Source organism: Schistocerca serialis, chromosome 11 (genome assembly GCF_023864345.2).
Source record: "Schistocerca serialis cubense isolate TAMUIC-IGC-003099 chromosome 11, iqSchSeri2.2, whole genome shotgun sequence".
NCBI classification, from domain to species: Eukaryota; Metazoa; Arthropoda; class Insecta; order Orthoptera; family Acrididae; genus Schistocerca; species Schistocerca serialis.
In genome coordinates, this window is record NC_064648.1 from 80304956 (window position 1) to 80323411 (window position 18456).

Here is an 18456-nt window from a genome sequence, read left to right on the forward strand (position 1 = left end):
CTTCTGGTACTGGGCGCGACGGGGCGTCGGGACCCACGAATAGAGGCAGCGTCTCCTGACGCTGCGTCGACGGCTGCTGAGTGGGCGCCGGACAAGGCTCTGCGGTGTCAGACTCCTTGGGGGTGCCCAAGAAAAGCGGCTGCAGGACAGGCTGCACAGCCACCGCATGGGAAGGCGGCCCGGCTGAGGGGTCGACGTCCATCAGCTCCGAAGGCGGTGGCGACTGAAGAGGGACCGCAGGCGCCGGAGCGACCACCTGGGGCGCTCCCGGATGAAGCTGCGCGGGAGGCATCAACGGGACGGGCTGTCGGCGTGGTAGCGGCGACGGCTGCTGCTGCTGCCCTGGGGGCGGCAGCGAAGTCGGAAGGCGCGGCTGGAACCCGCCGCGGACCAAATCTGTGGACAAAGAACGAGCGGCAGAATCCGGGCGGCCAGCGTGGCGCAACTGGTTCTGATGCCTCCTGTGCACCCCAGTAGCACCTTGAAGAGTATAAAAACCGCGACCCTGGACACTTATCACGGTACCACGTTCCCAACGACGGCGACCGTGATAAACTCTGCAAAAAACGGCGTCGTTGCGCTGAAAACGCGTGCGATGCTCAGAAGCGGCGGGTCGATCCGGGGGGTGCAACAACCGTAGTAGGGTGCGATGACGACGCCCGTGGAGAAGCTCCGCAGGCGAAGGGCCGTCGCGTGGCGTGGTCCGGTACGACGACAGGAACGTGATGAGGGCCTGCTGACGAGAGTGTGTAGCACGAAGGCGGTCCATATGATCCTTGAATGTGCGTACAAAACGTTCCGCTGCACCATTCGATTGAGGGTGGAACGGCGGAGTAAGAACATGGCGAATGCCATTGGCAGAACAAAAACTTTCAAATTCAGCAGAGGTAAATTGTGGACCATTATCAGACACTAAAACTTCTGGAAGACCCTCAATACAAAAAATTGAAGTCAACGCCTGTATAGTTTGTGCAGACGTTGTAGACTGCATGGGCACAACAAACGGAAAATTACTAAATGCATCTATCACGATGAGCCAACGAGAAGTCCAATATGGACCAGCGAAATCAATATGTACTCGCTGCCAGGGACCGGCAGGGCGTGCCCACTCAAAATAGCGTTGAGGCGGAGCAGCTTGGTGTTCGGCACACGTCGAACAATCTGTAGACATCTGCGTAATCTGCTTATCAATGCCGATCCATGTACAATGACGGCGGGCAAGGTGCTTGGTGCGGACCACTCCCCAATGACCTTGATGCAACAAGTCGAGGACCGTGGATTGGAGCACTTGGGGAACCACTACACGAAGCTGGTCATTCTCGGTGCGTAACAGCAAAACTCCGTGCGAAACAGACAACAGATGACGTTGCGGATAATAGCGACGAACCACAGGATCCGATATGCCCTTTCCTTTGGACGGCCAACCACGTTGAACAAAACGGAATAGTAAACTCAGATGAGGATCCATAGCTGTCTCACGTGCCACCTGACGATAATCAATCGGAAAATCCTGGAGGGATTGATGCTCATCGGCGTCAATCTGATGGCAAGATTCGTCAGAGGAATCGAAGACATCATCCGCAGCAATCGGCAATCTGGAAAGCGCGTCAGCGTTTGCCTGCTGAGCTGTAGGGCGATACAGTATCTCCTACTGGTATTATGATAACAAAAGAGCCCAACGTTGTAGTCTCTGAGCTGTCCGCTGAGGAACTGGTTTAGACGGATGAAACAGTGACGTCAGGGGCTTGTGATCTGTTACTAAATAGAATGGTCTACCATAGAGGTAGTGATGGAATTTTGTGACACCGAACACAATAGCCAACGCTTCCTTGTCCAATTGGCTATAATTACACTGAGCTTTGTTTAGCAATTTAGATGCGAACGCAATAGGACGTTCGGTGTTACCGACTCGGTGAGACAACACAGCACCGAGGCCGAAAGAAGAGGCATCACAAGTTAACACCAGAGGCTTGTTAGGGTCGTAATGGACCAGACAACGATCATTCAATAAAGCCTCTTTAAGCTGCTGAAAGGTTGATTGGCAATCAGCTTACCACACAAACGGAATATTCTTACGGCGGAGACGTTGCTACGGTGCAGCAATTTGTGATGCATTAGGTATAAACCTAATATAATACGTCAATTTGCCAAGAACTGCTTGCAATTCAAGCAGATTGCGAGGGGCGGGCAAATCACGAATAGCTGCTAAATGTGACTGGGAGGGATGAATGCCTTGAGCATTAATAACATGTCCCAGATACTCCATCTCCGTAAGGAAAAATGAACATTTATCGATGTTGCAACGTAGACCTGCCTCAGACAACACTGTAAACAAACACTCCAAATTACGGAAATGTTCAGCAGGCGTCCGACCGGACACAACAATATCGTCTAAATAGTTGCAACACGATGGCACATTAGCCACAAGTTGTGACAAAAAACGCTGAAAAACAGCTGGAGCTGACGCACAACCAAAAGGCAAACGCAGAAAACGGAACAACCCCAACGACGTGTTTATGACAAAATACTGTTGTGATTGCTCGTCGAGGAGCAATTGCAAATATGCTTCACGGAGATCAATTTTGGAAAAGAAACGAGCTTCCCCTAACTTATCCATCAGCTCGTCCGGTCTAGGTAAAGGAAAATAATCAATGACAGTCTGAGGATTAACTGTCGACTTAAAATCAGCACACAAACGTAACTTGCCAGACGGTTTCTTTATAATAACTAAGGGAGAAGCCCACTGGCTCGCTGAAACGGGTTGAATAACACCGTTGTTTTGCCAACGACGAAGTTCATCTGCTACAGGTGCCCGGAGGGCGTGAGGCACTGGACGAGCGCGAAAAAATCGAGGCTGAACATTATTTTTTAACGTAATATGAGCGGCAAAGTTCGCATCACAACCTAGTTCGTCTTTAAATATGTCACTGTATTGTTTACACAAATCGGTTATGCTGTCTTGAAGAACAACAACAGAATTAATTTGCAACACATTGTCTTGGATAGACAGGCCAAACAAGTCAAAACAGTCTAACTTTTTTCTGTGTTTTCATCCGTCTATGTGTGGGAGCGAGGGACGTAGTAAAGATGGCATAGTGCATCGGAATGGAGATAGTCGTACATCCGAAGAAAAACCAGTCTTTTCCATAGAAACGGTAATCGATTTAGAAGCAGAACCATAAAACCTATAGTATTTCATAGCGACGCAATTTCTGTGTTAATTTGACAATGTGAGGGGCGCTGGATGCAGAAAAGAAGGAATAGTGCATCGGAAAGGAGATACTGGTATCCCAAAGAAGAAGATGTCAATGAACCCATAGTATGTCATAACGACGTAATTTCTGTGTTAATTCGTCAATGTGAGGGAGCGAGGGATGCAGTAAAGAAGGAATAGTGCATCGGAAAGGACTTAGTCGTATCCCAAAAAAAAATCCTGTCGTTTCCATAGAAACGTCACTCGATGTAGAGGGAGAAGTCATTGAACCCATAGTATTTCATAGCGACGCAATATCTGTGTTAATTCGTCAATGTGAGGGAGCGAGTAATGCAGTAAAGAAGGAATAGTGCATCGGAAAGGAGATACTGGTATCCCAAAGAAGAAGATGTCAAAGAACCCATAGTATGTCATAGCGACGTAATTTCTGTGTTAATTCGTCAATGTGAGGGACCAAGGGATGCAGTAAAGAAGGAATAGTGCATCGGAAAGGACATAGTCGTATCCCAAATGAAAATCCTGTCGTTTCCATAGAAACCTTACTCGATTTAGTAGGAGAAGTCACAGTACACATAGTATTTCATAGCGACGCAATTTCTGTGTTAATTCGTCAATGTGAGGGAGCGAGGTATGCAATAAAGGAGGAATGGTGCATCGGAAAGGGGATACTCGTATCCCAAAAGAAAATATCGTCGTTTCCATAGAAACGTTACTCGATTTAGATGGAGAAGTCGTAGAACCCTTAGTATGTCATAGCGACGCAATTTCTGTGTTAATTCGTCAATGTGAGGGAGCGAGGGATGCAGTAATGAATGAATAGTGTATCGGAAAAGAGTTACTCGTATCTCAAAAGAAGGAGATGTCATAGAACCCAAAGAATTTCATAGTGACGCATATTCTGTGTTAATTCGTCAATGTGAGGGAGCGAGGGATGTAGTAAAGAAGGAATAGTGCATCGGAAAGGAGATAGTGGTATCCTAAAAAGAAAATTCTGTCGTTTCCATAGAAACGTTACGCGATTTGCAAGGAGAAGTCGTAGAACCCATAATATTTCATAGCGACGCTATTTCTGTGTTAATTCGTCAATGTGATGGAGCGGCGGATGCAGTAAAGAATGAATAGTACATCGGAATGGAGATGCTCGTATCCCAAAATAAAATCCTGTCGTATCCATAGAAACGTTACTCGATTTAGAAGGAGAAGTCATAGAACCCATAGTATTTCATAGCGACGCAATTTCTGTTTTAATTCGTCAATGTGATGGAGCGAGGGATGCAGTAAAGAAGGAACAGTGCATTGGAAAGGAGATAGTCGTATCCCAAAAGAAAATCCTGTCGTTTCCATAGTAACGTTACTCGATGTAGAAGGAGAAGTCATAGAAGACATAGTATTTCATAGCGAAGCAATTTCTGTGTTAATTCGTCAATGTGAGGGAGCGAGGGATGCAGTAAAGAAGGAATAGTGCAACAGAAAGGAGATACTCGTATGCCAAAAGAAAATCTTATCGTTTCCATAGAAACGTTACTCGATTTAGAACTAGAAGTCATAGAACCTATAGTATTTCATAGCGACGCAATTTCTGTGTTAATTCGTCAATGTGAGGTAGCGAGGGATGCAGTAAAGAAGGAATAGTGCATCCGTAAGGAGATACTCATATCTCAAAAGAAAATCCTGTCGTTTCCATTGAAACGTTACTTGATTTAGTAGGAAAAGTCATAGAACACATAGTATTTCATAGCGACGCAATTTCTGTGTTTTAATCCGTCAATGTGTGGGAGCGCGGGATGCAGTAAAGAGGGAATAGTGCATCGGAAAGGAGATAGTCGTACCCCCAAAAAATTACCTGTCTTTTCCATAGAAACGTTACTCGATTTAGAAGCAGAGCCTTAGAACCTATAGTATTTCATAGCGACGCAATTTCTGTGTTAATTCGTCAATGTGAGGGGCGCTGGATGCAGAAAAGAAGGAATAGTGCATCGGAAAGTATATAGACGCTCCCAAAAGAAGGAGATGTTTAGAACACATAGTATTTCATACCAACGCAATTTCTGTGTTAATTCGCCAATGTGAGGGAGCGAGGGATGTAGTAAAGAAGGCATAGTGCATCGGAAAGGAGATAGTCGTATCCCAAAAAAAAAATCCTGTCGTTTCCATAGAAACGTCACTCGATGTAGAGGGAGAAGTCATTGAACCCATAGTATTTCATAGCGACGCAATATCTGTGTTAAATCGTCAATGTGAGGGAGCGAGGGATGCAGTAAAGAAGGAATAGTGCATCGGAAAGGAGATACTGGTATCCTAAAGAAGAAGATGTCAAAGAACCCATAGTATGTCATAGCGACGTAATTTCTGTGTTAATTCGTCAATGCGAGGGAGCGAGGGATGCAGTAAAGAAGGAATAGTGCATCGGAAAGGAGATAGCCGTATCCCAAAAGATAATCCTGTCGTTTCCATAGCAACGTTACTCTATTTTGTAGGAGAAGTCATAGAACCCATAGTATTTCATAGCGTCGCAATTTCTGTGTTAATTCGTCAATGTGAGGGAGCGAGGTACGCAATAAGGAAGGAATAGTGCATCCGTAAGGAGATACTCGTATCCCAAAAGAAAATCCTGTCGTTTCCATAGAAACGTTTCTCGATTTAGTATGAGAAGTCATAGAACACATAGTATTTCATAGCGACGCAATTTCTGTGTTAATTCGTCCATGTGAGGGAGCGTGGGATGCTATAAAGGAGGAATAGTGCATCGGAAAGGAGATACTCGTATCCCAAAAGAAAATATCGTCGTTTCCATGGAAACGTTACTCGTAGATCACATAGTATGTCATAGCGACGCAATTGCTGCTTAAATTCGTCAATGTGAGGGAGCGAGGGATGCAGTAAGAAGGAATAGTGCATCGGAAAGGAGATACTCTTATCCCAAAATAAAATCCTGTCGTTTCCGTAGAAACGTTACTCGATTTAGAAGGAGAAGTCATAGAACCCATAGTATTTCATAGCGACGCAAATTCTGTGTTAATTCGTCGATGTGAGGGAGCGAGGGATGCAGTAAAGAAGGAATAGTGCATCGGAAATGAGTTAGTCGTATCCCAAAAGTAAATCCTGTCGTTTCCACAGAAACGTTACTCGATTTAGAAGGAGAGTCATAGAACCTATAGTATTTCATAGCGACGCAATTTCTGTGTTAATTCGTCAATGTGGGGGGCGAGGGATGCAGAAAAGAAGGAATAGTGCATCGGAAAGGAGATTGTCGTTTCCAAAGAGAAGGAGATGTCTTAGAACACATAGTATTTCATACCAACGAAATTTCTGTGTTAATTCGCCAATGTGAGGGAGCGAGGGATGTAGTAAAAAATTAATAGTGCATTGGAAAGGAGATAGTCGTATCCCAAAAGAAAATACTGTCGTTTCCATAGAAACGTTACTCGATGTAGAGGGAGAAGTCTTAGAACCCATAGTATCTCATAGCGACGCAATTTCTGTGTTAATTCGTCAATGTGAGGGAGCAAGGGATGCAATAAAGAAGGTTTTGTGGCGGCGTTCGTAGCGACAAACAATTCACTGTAGAAACGGCTTACGAAGTCACCGCCACACTTTTAATAGCGGGCCGACCGGTCCGCTGGAACAGTGAGCAGAAAGATGAAAACCCAAACACTCTTATTAAATAAAAGTCGGTACTTATCTTTATTAACGAAGATACAGAAACACAGTAGTGAACTCCGTGTCTACAGAAATCTATCTAGTTCGAGTCGGAGCGGCTAGTTCAGCGTCGGCTGACGACAAACAACAACTCTGCTGCGATGAACACACAACTGACTAGCAAGTACACAATTCGGTGGCGAGTGTACAACTGAGCGGCGAATACAGAACTGTCCTAGCGCTCGCGACTCCAGCGCTTAAAAACCCTGAAGCCAGCGGTGGCGCGCGCAGACTTGCGGCAACTTCCTGTCTCGCTGGCGCTGCTTACGCGGACGGCGTCCGGACTTTGATGCTGCCAACCTTTTGGCAGTGGGCTCGGGTGGCATTACTGGCTAGGATATAACACTCCTCCCCCGCAAATCACAGCACCGTCCATGAATAATGACGTGGCGAGCGTCAACGGCGTGGGAGGGGTCTGGCCGCATGCGTAGCAGAAGAGACCGGGGCGGAGACTGTTGTCGGTGGCAGTCCCCGATCCGCACCCCAGCATTGGCTGCGCGGGGCCTCGGGAAACACCGACTGAAAACCGAGGTCAGGGTGCACGCCTGTGACCACGGGCGCAGCTTCTGGTACTGGGCGCGACGGGGCGTCGGGACCCACGAATAGAGGCAGCGTCTCCTGACGCTGCGTCGACGGCTGCTGAGTGGGCGCCGGACAAGGCTCTGCGGTGTCAGACTCCTTGGGGGTGCCCAAGAAAAGCGGCTGCAGGACAGGCTGCACAGCCACCGCATGGGAAGGCGGCCCGGCTGAGGGGTCGACGTCCATCAGCTCCGAAGGCAGTGGCGACTGAAGAGGGACCGCAGGCGCCGGAGCGACCACCTGGGGCGCTCCCAGATGAAGCTGCGCGGGAGGCATCAACGGGACGGGCTGTCGGCGTGGTAGCGGCGACGGCTGCTGCTGCTGCTGCTGCCTTGGGGGCGGCAGCGAAGTCGGAAGGCGCGGCTGGAACCCGCCGCGGACCAAATCTGTGGACAAAGAACGAGCGGCAGAATCCGGGCGGCCAGCGTGGCGCAACTGGTTCTGATGCCTCCTGTGCACCCCAGTAGCACCTTGAAGAGTATAAAAACCGCGACCCTGGACACTTATCACGGTACCACGTTCCCAACGACGGCGACCGTGATAAACTCTGCAAAAAACGGCGTCGTTGCGCTGAAAACGCGTGCGATGCTCAGAAGCGGCGGGTCGATCCGGGGGGTGCAACAACCGTAGTAGGGTGCGATGACGACGCCCGTGGAGAAGCTCCGCAGGCGAAGGGCCGTCGCGTGGCGTGGTCCGGTACGACGACAGGAACGTGATGAGGGCCTGCTGACGAGAGTGCGTAGCACGAAGGCGGTCCATATGATCCTTGAATGTGCGTACAAAACGTTCCGCTGCACCATTCGATTGAGGGTGGAACGGCGGAGTAAGAACATGGCGAATGCCATTGGCAGAACAAAAACTTTCAAATTCAGCAGAGGTAAATTGTGGACCATTGTCAGACACTAAAACTTCTGGAAGACCCTCAATACAAAAAATTGAAGTCAACGCCTGTATAGTTTGTGCAGACGTTGTAGACTGCATGGGCACAACAAACGGAAAATTACTAAATGCATCTATCACGATGAGCCAACGAGAAGTCCAATATGGACCAGCGAAATCAATATGTACTCGCTGCCAGGGACCGGCAGGGCGTGCCCACTCAAAATAGCGTTGAGGCGGAGCAGCTTGGTGTTCGGCACACGTCGAACAATCTGTAGACATCTGCGTAATCTTCTTATCAATGCCGATCCATGTACAATGACGGCGGGCAAGGTGCTTGGTGCGGACCACTCCCCAATGACCTTGATGCAACAAGTCGAGGACCGTGGATTGGAGCACTTGGTGAACCACTACACGAAGCTGGTCATTCTCGGTGCGTAACAGCAAAACTCCGTGCGAAACAGACAACAGATGACGTTGCGGATAATAGCGACGAACCACAGGATCCGATATGTCCTTTGCCTTGGACGGCCAAGCACGTTGAACAAAACGGAATAGTAAACTCAGATGAGGATCCATAGCTGTCTCACGTGCCACCTGACGATAATCAATCGGAAAATCCCGGAGGGATTGATGCTCATCGGCGTCAATCTGATGGCAAGATTCGTCAGAGGAATCGAAGACATCATCCGCAGCAATCGGCAATCTAGAAAGCGCGTCAGCGTTTGCCTGCTGAGCTGTAGGGCGATACAGTATCTCCTACTGGTATTGTGATAACAAAAGAGCCCAACGTTGTAGTCTCTGAGCTGTCCGCTGAGGAACTGGTTTAGACGGATGAAACAGTGACGTCAGGGGCTTGTGATCTGTTACTAAATAGAATGGTCTACCATAGAGGTAGTGATGGAATTTTGTGACACCGAACACAATAGCCAACGCTTCCTTGTCCAATTGGCTATAATTACACTGAGCTTTGTTTAGCAATTTAGATGCGAACGCAATAGGACGTTCGGTGTTACCGACTCGGTGAGACAACACAGCACCGAGGCCGAAAGAAGAGGCATCACAAGCTAACACCAGAGGCTTGTTAGGGTCGTAATGGACCAGACAACGATCATTCAATAAAGCCTCTTTAAGCTGCTGAAAGGTTGATTGGCAATCAGCTTACCACACAAACGGAATATTCTTCAATAAAATTCTTCAGGGTATCAGACCGCATCGTCATAATTTTAAATTGCGCCAACGTTTCGGCCAGCGTTGCAGCTAGCCTTCATCAGGGCCTTACGTTAACGTAAGGCCCTGATGAAGGCTAGCTGCAACGCTGGCCGATCGTTAACGTTAACGTAAGGCCCTGATGAAGGCTAGCTGCAACGCTGGCCGAAACGTTGGCGCAATTTAAAATTATGACGATGCGGTCTGATACCCTGAAGAATTTTATTGAAGAAGACAACGGCCGCGGAAGCCTACGCTTACATTTAAACGGAATATTCTTACGGCGGAGACGATGCAACGGTGCAGCAATCGGTGATGCATTTGGTATAAACCTAATATAATACGTCAATTTGCCAAGAACTGCTTGCAATTCAAGCAGATTGCGAGGGGCGGGCAAATCACGAATAGCTGCTAAATGTGACTGGGAGGGATGAATGCCTTGAGCATTAATAACATGTCCCAGATACTCCATCTCCGTAAGGAAAAATGAACATTTATCGATGTTGCAACGTAGGCCTGCCTCAGACAACACTGTAAACAAACACTCCAAATTACGGAAATGTTCAGCAGGCGTCCGACCGGACACAACAATATCGTCTAAATAGTTGCAACACGATGGCACATTAGCCAGAAGTTGTGACAAAAAACGCTGAAAAACAGCTGGAGCTGACGCACAACCAAAAGGCAAACGCAGAAAACGGAACAACCCCAACGACGTGTTTATGACAAAATACTGTTGTGATTGCTCGTCGAGGAGCAATTGCAAATATGCTTCACGGAGATCAATTTTGGAAAAGAAACGAGCTACCCTAACTTATCCATCAGCTCGTCCGGTCTAGGTAAAGGAAAATAATCAATGACAATCTGAGGATTAACTGTCGACTTAAAATCAGCACACAAACGTAACTTGCCAGACGGTTTCTTTATAATAACTAAGGGAGAAGCCCACTGGCTCGCTGAAACGGGTTGAATAACACCGTTGTTTTGCCAACGACGAAGTTCATCTGCTACAGGTGCCCGGAGGGCGTGAGGCACTGGACGAGCACGAAAAAATCGAGGCTGAGCATTATCTTTTAACGTAATATGAGCGGCAAAGTTCGCATCACAACCTAGTTCGTCTTTAAATATGTCACTGTATTGTTTACACAAATCGGTTATGCTGTCTTGAAGAACAACAACAGAATTAATTTGCAACACATTGTCTTGGATAGACAGGCCAAACAAGTCAAAACAGTCTAACTTTTTTCTGTGTTTTCATCCGTCAATGTGTGGGAGCGAGGGACGTAGTAAAGATGGCATAGTGCATCGGAATGGAGATAGTCGTACCCCCGAAGAAAAACCTGTCTTTTCCATAGAAACGGTACTCGATTTAGAAGCAGAACCATAAAACCTATAGTATTTCATAGCGACGCAATTTCTGTGTTAATTTGTCAATGTGAGGGGCGCTGGATGCAGAAAAGAAGGAATAGTGCATCGGAAAGGAGATACTGGTATCCCAAAGAAGAAGATGTCAATGAACCCATAGTATGTCATAGCGACGTAATTTCTGTGTTAATTAGTCAATGTGAGGGAGCGAGGGATGCAGTAAAGAAGGAATAGTGCATCGGAAAGGACATAGTCGTATCCCAAAAAAAAATCCTGTCGTTTCCATAGAAACGTCACTCGATGTAGAGGGAGAAGTCATTGAACCCATAGTATGTCATAGCGACGTAATTTCTGTGTTAATTCGTCAATGTGAGGGAGCGAGTAATGCAGTAAAGAAGGAATAGTGCATCGGAAAGGAGATACTGGTATCCCAAAGAAGAAGATGTCAAAGAACCCATAGTATGTCATAGCGACGTAATTTCTGTGTTAATTCGTCAATGTGAGGGACCAAGGGATGCAGTAAAGAAGGAATAGTGCATCGGAAAGGACATAGTCGTATGCCAAATGAAAATCCTGTCGTTTCCATAGAAACCTTACTCGATTTAGTAGGAGAAGTCACAGTACACATAGTATTTCATAGCGACGCAATTTCTGTGTTAATTCGTCAATGTGAGGGAGCGAGGTATGCAATAAAGGAGGAATGGTGCATCGGAAAGGGGATACTCGTATCCCAAAAGAAAATATCGTCGTTTCCATAGAAACGTTACTCGATTTAGATGGAGAAGTCGTAGAACCCTTAGTATGTCATAGCGACGCAATTTCTGTGTTAATTCGTCAATGTGAGGGAGCGAGGGATGCAGTAATGAATGAATAGTGTATCGGAAAAGAGTTACTCGTATCTCAAAAGAAGGAGATGTCATAGAACCCAAAGAATTTCATAGTGACGCATATTCTGTGTTAATTCGTCAATGTGAGGGAGCGAGGGATGTAGTAAAGAAGGAATAGTGCATCGGAAAGGAGATAGTGGTATCCTAAAAAGAAAATTCTGTCGTTTCCATAGAAACGTTACGCGATTTGCAAGGAGAAGTCGTAGAATCCATAGTATTTCATAGCGACGCTATTTCTGTGTTAATTCGTCAATGTGATGGAGCGAGGGATGCAGTAAAGAATGAATAGTGCATCGGAAAGGAGATGCTCGTATCCCAGAATACAATCCTGTCGTATCCATAGAAACGTTACTCGATTTAGAAGGAGAAGTCATAGAACCCATAGTATTTCATAGCGACGCAATTTCTGTTTTAATTCGTCAATGTGATGGAGCGAGGGATGCAGTAAAGAAGGAACAGTGCATTGGAAAGAAGATAGTCGTATCCCAAAAGAAAATCCTGTCGTTTCCATAGTAACGTTACTCGATGTAGAAGGAGAAGTCATAGAAGACATAGTATTTCATAGCGAAGCAATTTCTGTGTTAATTCGTCAATGTGAGGGAGCGAGGGATGCAGTAAAGAAGGAATAGTGCAACAGAAAGGAGATACTCGTATGCCAAAAGAAAATCTTATCGTTTCCATAGAAACGTTACTCGATTTAGAACTAGAAGTCATAGAACCTATAGTATTTCATAGCGACGCAATTTCTGTGTTAATTCGTCAATGTGAGGTAGCGAGGGATGCAGTAAAGAAGGAATAGTGCATCGGAAACGAGATAGCCGTATCCCAAATGATAATCCTGTCGTTTCCATAGCAACGTTACTCTACTTTGTAGCAGAAGTCATAGAACCCACAGTCTTTCATAGCGTCGCAATTTCTGTGTTAATTCGTCAATGTGAGTTAGCGAGGTACGCTGTAAAGAAGGAATAGTGCATCCGTAAGGAGATACTCATATCCCAAAAGAAAATCCTGTCGTTTCCATTGAAACGTTACTTGATTTAGTAGGAAAAGTCACAGAACACATAGTATTTCATAGCGACGCAATTTCTGTGTTTTAATCCGTCAATGTGTGGGAGCGTGGGATGCAGTAAAGAAGGAATAGTGCATCGGAAAGGAGATAGTCGTACCCCCAAAAAATTACCTGTCTTTTCCATAGAAACGTTACTCGATTTAGAAGCAGAGCCTTAGAACCTATAGTATTTCATAGCGACGCAATTTCTGTGTTAATTCGTCAATGTGATGGGCGCTGGATGCAGAAAAGAAGGAATAGTGCATCGGAAAGTATATAGACGCTCCCAAAAGAAGGAGATGTTTAGAACACATAGTATTTCATACCAACGCAATTTCTGTGTTAATTCGTCAATGTGAGGGAGCGAGGGATGTAGTAAAGAAGGCATAGTGCATCGGAAAGGAGATAGTCGTATCCCAAAAAAAAATCCTGTCGTTTCCATAGAAACGTCACTCGATGTAGAGGGAGAAGTCATTGAACCCATAGTATTTCATAGCGACGCAATATCTGTGTTAATTCGTCAATGTGAGGGAGCGAGGGATGCAGTAAAGTAGGAATAGTGCATCGGAAAGGAGATACTGGTATCCTAAAGAAGAAGATGTCAAAGAACCCATAGTATGTCATAGCGACGTAATTTCTGTGTTAATTCGTCAATGCGAGGGAGCGAGGGATGCAGTAAAGAAGGAATAGTGCATCGGAAAGGAGATAGCCGTATCCCAAAAGATAATCCTGTCGTTTCCATAGCAACGTTACTCTATTTTGTAGGAGAAGTCATAGAACCCATAGTATTTCATAGCGTCGCAATTTCTGTGTTAATTCGTCAATGTGAGGGAGCGAGGTACGCAATAAGGAAGGAATAGTGCATCCGTAAGGAGATACTCGTATCCCAAAAGAAAATCCTGTCGTTTCCATAGAAACGTTTCTCGATTCAGTAGGAGAAGTCATAGAACACATAGTATTTCATAGCGACGCAATTTCTGTGTTAATTCGTCCATGTGAGGGAGCGTGGGATGCTATAAAGGAGGAATAGTGCATCGGAAAGGAGATACTCGTATCCCAAAAGAAAATATCGTCGTTTCCATGGAAACGTTACTCGTAGATCACATAGTATGTCATAGCGACGCAATTGCTGCTTAAATTCGTCAATCTGAGGGAGCGAGGGATGCAGCAAAGAAGGAATAGTGCATCAGAAAGGAGATAGTCGTATCCTAAAGAGAAAATTCTGTCGTTTCCATAGACACGTTACGCGATTTAGAAAGAGAAGTCATACAACCAATAGTATTTCATAGCGACGCAATTTGTGTGTTAATTCGTCAATGTGATGGAGCGAGGGATGCAGTAAGAAGGAATAGTGCATCGGAAAGGAGATTCTCTTATCCCAAAATAAAATCCTGTCGTTTCCGTAGAAACGTTACTCGATTTAGAAGGAGAAGTCATAGAACCCATAGTATTTCATAGCGACGCAAATTCTGTGTTAATTCGTCGATGTGAGGGAGTGAGGGATGCAGTAAAGAAGGAATAGTGCATCGGAAATGAGTTAGTCGTATCCCAAAAGTAAATCCTGTCGTTTCCACAGAAACGTTACTCGATTTAGAAGGAGAGTCATAGAACCTATAGTATTTCATAGCGACGCAATTTCTGTGTTAATTCGTCAATGTGGGGGGCGAGGGATGCAGAAAAGAAGGAATAGTGCATCGGAAAGGAGATTGTCGTTTCCAAAGAGAAGGAGATGTCTTAGAACACATAGTATTTCATACCAACGAAATTTCTGTGTTAATTCGTCAATGTGAGGGAGCGAGGGATGTAGTAAAAAATTAATAGTGCATTGGAAAGGAGATAGTCGTATCCCAAAAGAAAATACTGTCGTTTCCATAGAAACGTTACTCGATGTAGAGGGAGAAGTCTTAGAACCCATAGTATCTCATAGCGACGCAGTTTCTGTGTTAATTCGTCAATGTGAGGGAGCAAGGGATGCAATAAAGAAGGTTTTGTGGCGGCGTTCGTAGGGACAAACAATTCGCTGTAGAAATGGCTTACGAAGTCACCGCCACACTTTTAATAGCGGGCCGACCGGTCCGCTGGAACAGTGAACAGAAAGATGAAAACCCAAACACTCTGATTAGATAAAAGTCGGTACTTATCTTTATTAACGAAGATACAGAAACACAGTAGTGAACTCCGTGTCTACAGAAATCTGTCTAGTTCGAGTCGGAGCGGCTAGGTCAGCGTCGGCTGACGACAAACAACAACTCTGCTGCGATGAACACTCAACTGACTAGCAAGTACACAATTCGGTGGCGAGTATACAACTGAGCGGCGAATACAGAACTGTCCTAGCGCTCGCGACTCCAGCGCTTAAGAAGCCAGAAGCCAGCGGTGGCGCGCGCAGACTTGCGGCGATTTCCTGTCTCGCTGGCGCTGCTTATGCGGACGGCGTCCGGACTTTGATGCTGCAAACCTTTTTGGCAGCGGGCTCGCGTGGCATTACTGGCTAGGATATAACAGGATCTATGACTTCTCCTTCTAAATCGGGTAACGTTTCTATTTAAACGACAGGATTTTCATTTGGGATACCGGTATCTCCATTCCGATGCACTATTCCTTCTTTCCTGCATCCCTCGCTCATCACATTGACGAATTAATACAGAAATTGCGTCGCTATGAAATACTATAAGTTCTATGACTTCTCCTTCTAAATCGAGTAACGTTTCTACGGACACGACAGGATTTTCTTTTGGGATACGACTATCTCCTTTCCGATGCACTATTCCTCCATTACTGCATCCCTCGCTCCCTCACATTGACGAATTAACACAAAAATTGCGTCGCTATGAATTACTATGGGGTCTATGACATCTCCTTCTAAATCGAGTAACGTTTCTATGGAAACGACAGGATTTAATTTTGGGATACGAGTATCTCCTTTCCGATCCAATATTCCTCCATTACTGCATCCCTCGCTCCCTCACATTGACGAATTAACAGAAATGGCCTCGCAATGAAATGCTATGGGTTCTATTACTTCTCCTTCTAAATCGAGTAACGTTTCTACGGAATCGACAGGCCTTTCCTTTGGGATACGACTATCTACTTTGCAATGCACTATTCCTTCTTTACTGCATCACTCGCTCCCTCACTTTGACCAATTAACACAGAAATTGCGTTGCTATAAGGTACTATGGGTTATATGCTTCCTCCTTCCAAATGGAGTAACGTTTCTATGGAAACGACAGGATTTTCTTTTGGGATACGAGTAACTACTTTCCGATGCACTATTCCTTCTTCACTGCATCCCTCGCCCCTCACATTGACGAATTAACAGAGAAATTGCGTCGCTATGAAATACTATGGGTTCTATGACTTCTCCTTCTAAGCCGAGTAACGTTTCAATGGAAACGACAGGAATTTCTTTTTAATTACGAGTATCTCCTTTCCGATGCACTATTCCTTCTATACTGCATCCCACGCTCCCTCACATTGACGAATGAACACAGAAATTGCGTCGCTATGAAATACTATGCGTTATAGGAAATCTCCATCTAAATCGAGTATCGTTTCTATGGAAACGACTGAATTTTCTTTTGGGATTTATCTTCTTTCCGATGCACATTTCCTTCCCTACTGCATCCCTCGATCCCTAAATTTGACGAAATAACGCAGAAATTGCATCGCTAAGAAATACTTTGGGTTCTATGACATCTCCTTCTAAATCGAGTAACGTACCTATGGAAACGAAAGGATTTTCTTTTGGCATACGAGTATCTACCTTCCAATGCATTATTCCTTCTTTACTGCATCCCTCGCTTCCTCACATTGACGAATGAACACAGAAATTGCGTCGCTATGAAGTACTATGTGTTCTATGACTTCTCCTTTTAAATCTAGTAACGTTTCCATGGAAACGACTGGATTTCCTTTTGGGATACGACTATCTCCTTTCCGATGCAATACTCCTTCTTTACTCCATTAACAGAAATTTCGTTGCAATGAAATACTATGGGTTCTATTACTTCTCCCTCTAAATCGAGTAACGTTTCTATGGAAACGACATTATTTTCCTTTGGGAAACAACTATCTACATTCCAATGCACTATTCCTTCTTTACTGCATCACTCGCTCCCTCACATTGACGAATTAACACAGAGATAGCGTCGCTATGAAATACTATGGGTTATATGAATTCTCCTTCTAAATCGTGTAAAGTTTCTATGGAAACGACAGGATTTTCTATTGGGATACGAGTAACTCCTTTCCGATGCTCTATTCCTTCTTTGCTGCGTCCTTCGCTCCTTCACATTGACGAAATAACACAGAAATTGCGTCGCTATGAAATACTTTGGGTTCTATAACATCTCCTACTAAATCGAGTAACGTTTCTATGGAAAAGACAGGATTCTCTTTTGGGATACGACTATCTCCTTTCCGATGCACTATTCCTTCTCTACTGCATCCCTCGCTCCCTCACATTGACGAAATAACACAGAAATTGCGTCGCTATGATATACTTTGGGTTCTATAACATCTCCGTCTAAATCGAGTGAAGTTTCTATGGAAAAGACAGGACTTTCACTTGGGATACGACTCTCTCCTTTCCGATGCACTATTCCTTGTTTACTGAATCCCTCGCTCCCTCTCATTGACCAATTAACACAGAAATAGCGTCGCTATGAAATACTAAGGGTTCTATGACTTCTCCCTCTAAAAATAGTAACGTTTCTATGGACACTACAGGATTTTCTTTTGGGATACAAGTATCTCTTTTCCGATACCCTAGTCTTTGTTTACTTCATCCATCGCTCCCTCACATTGACGAATTAACAGAGAAATTCCGTCGCTATGAAATACAGCTGCAAAATACTAACACGAATTCTTTACAGACGAATGGAAAAACTAGTAGAAGCCAACCTCGGGGAAGATCAGTTTGGATTCCGTAGAAACACTGGAACACGTGAGGCAATACTGACCTTACGACTTATCTTAGAAGAAAGATTAAGGAAAGGCAAACCTACGTTTCTAGCATTTGTGGACTTAGAGAAAGCTTTTGACAACTTTGACTGGAATACTCTCTTTCAAATTCTAAAGGTGGCAGGGGTAAAATACTGGGAGCGAAAGGCTATTTACAATTTGTACAGAAACCAGATGGCAGTTATAAGAGTCGAGGGACATGAAAGGGAAGCAGTGGTTGGGAAGGGAGTAAGACAGGGTTGTAGCCTCTCCCCGATGTTGTTCAATATGTATATTGAGCAAGCAGTAAAGGAAACAAAAGAAAAATTCGGAGTAGGTATTAAAATTCATGGAGAAGAAATAAAAACTTTGAGGTTCGCCGATTGTAATTCTGTCAGAGACAGCAAAGGACTTGGAAGAGCAGTTGAATGGAATGGACAGTGTCTTGAAAGGAGGATATAAGATGAACATCAACAAAAGCAAAACAAGGATAATGGAATGTAGTCTAATTAAGTCGGGTGATGCTGAGGGAATTAGATTAGGAAATGAGGCACTTAAAGTAGTAAAGGAGTTTTGCTATTTGGGGAGCAAAATAATTGATGATGGTCGAAGTAGAGAGGATATAAAATGTA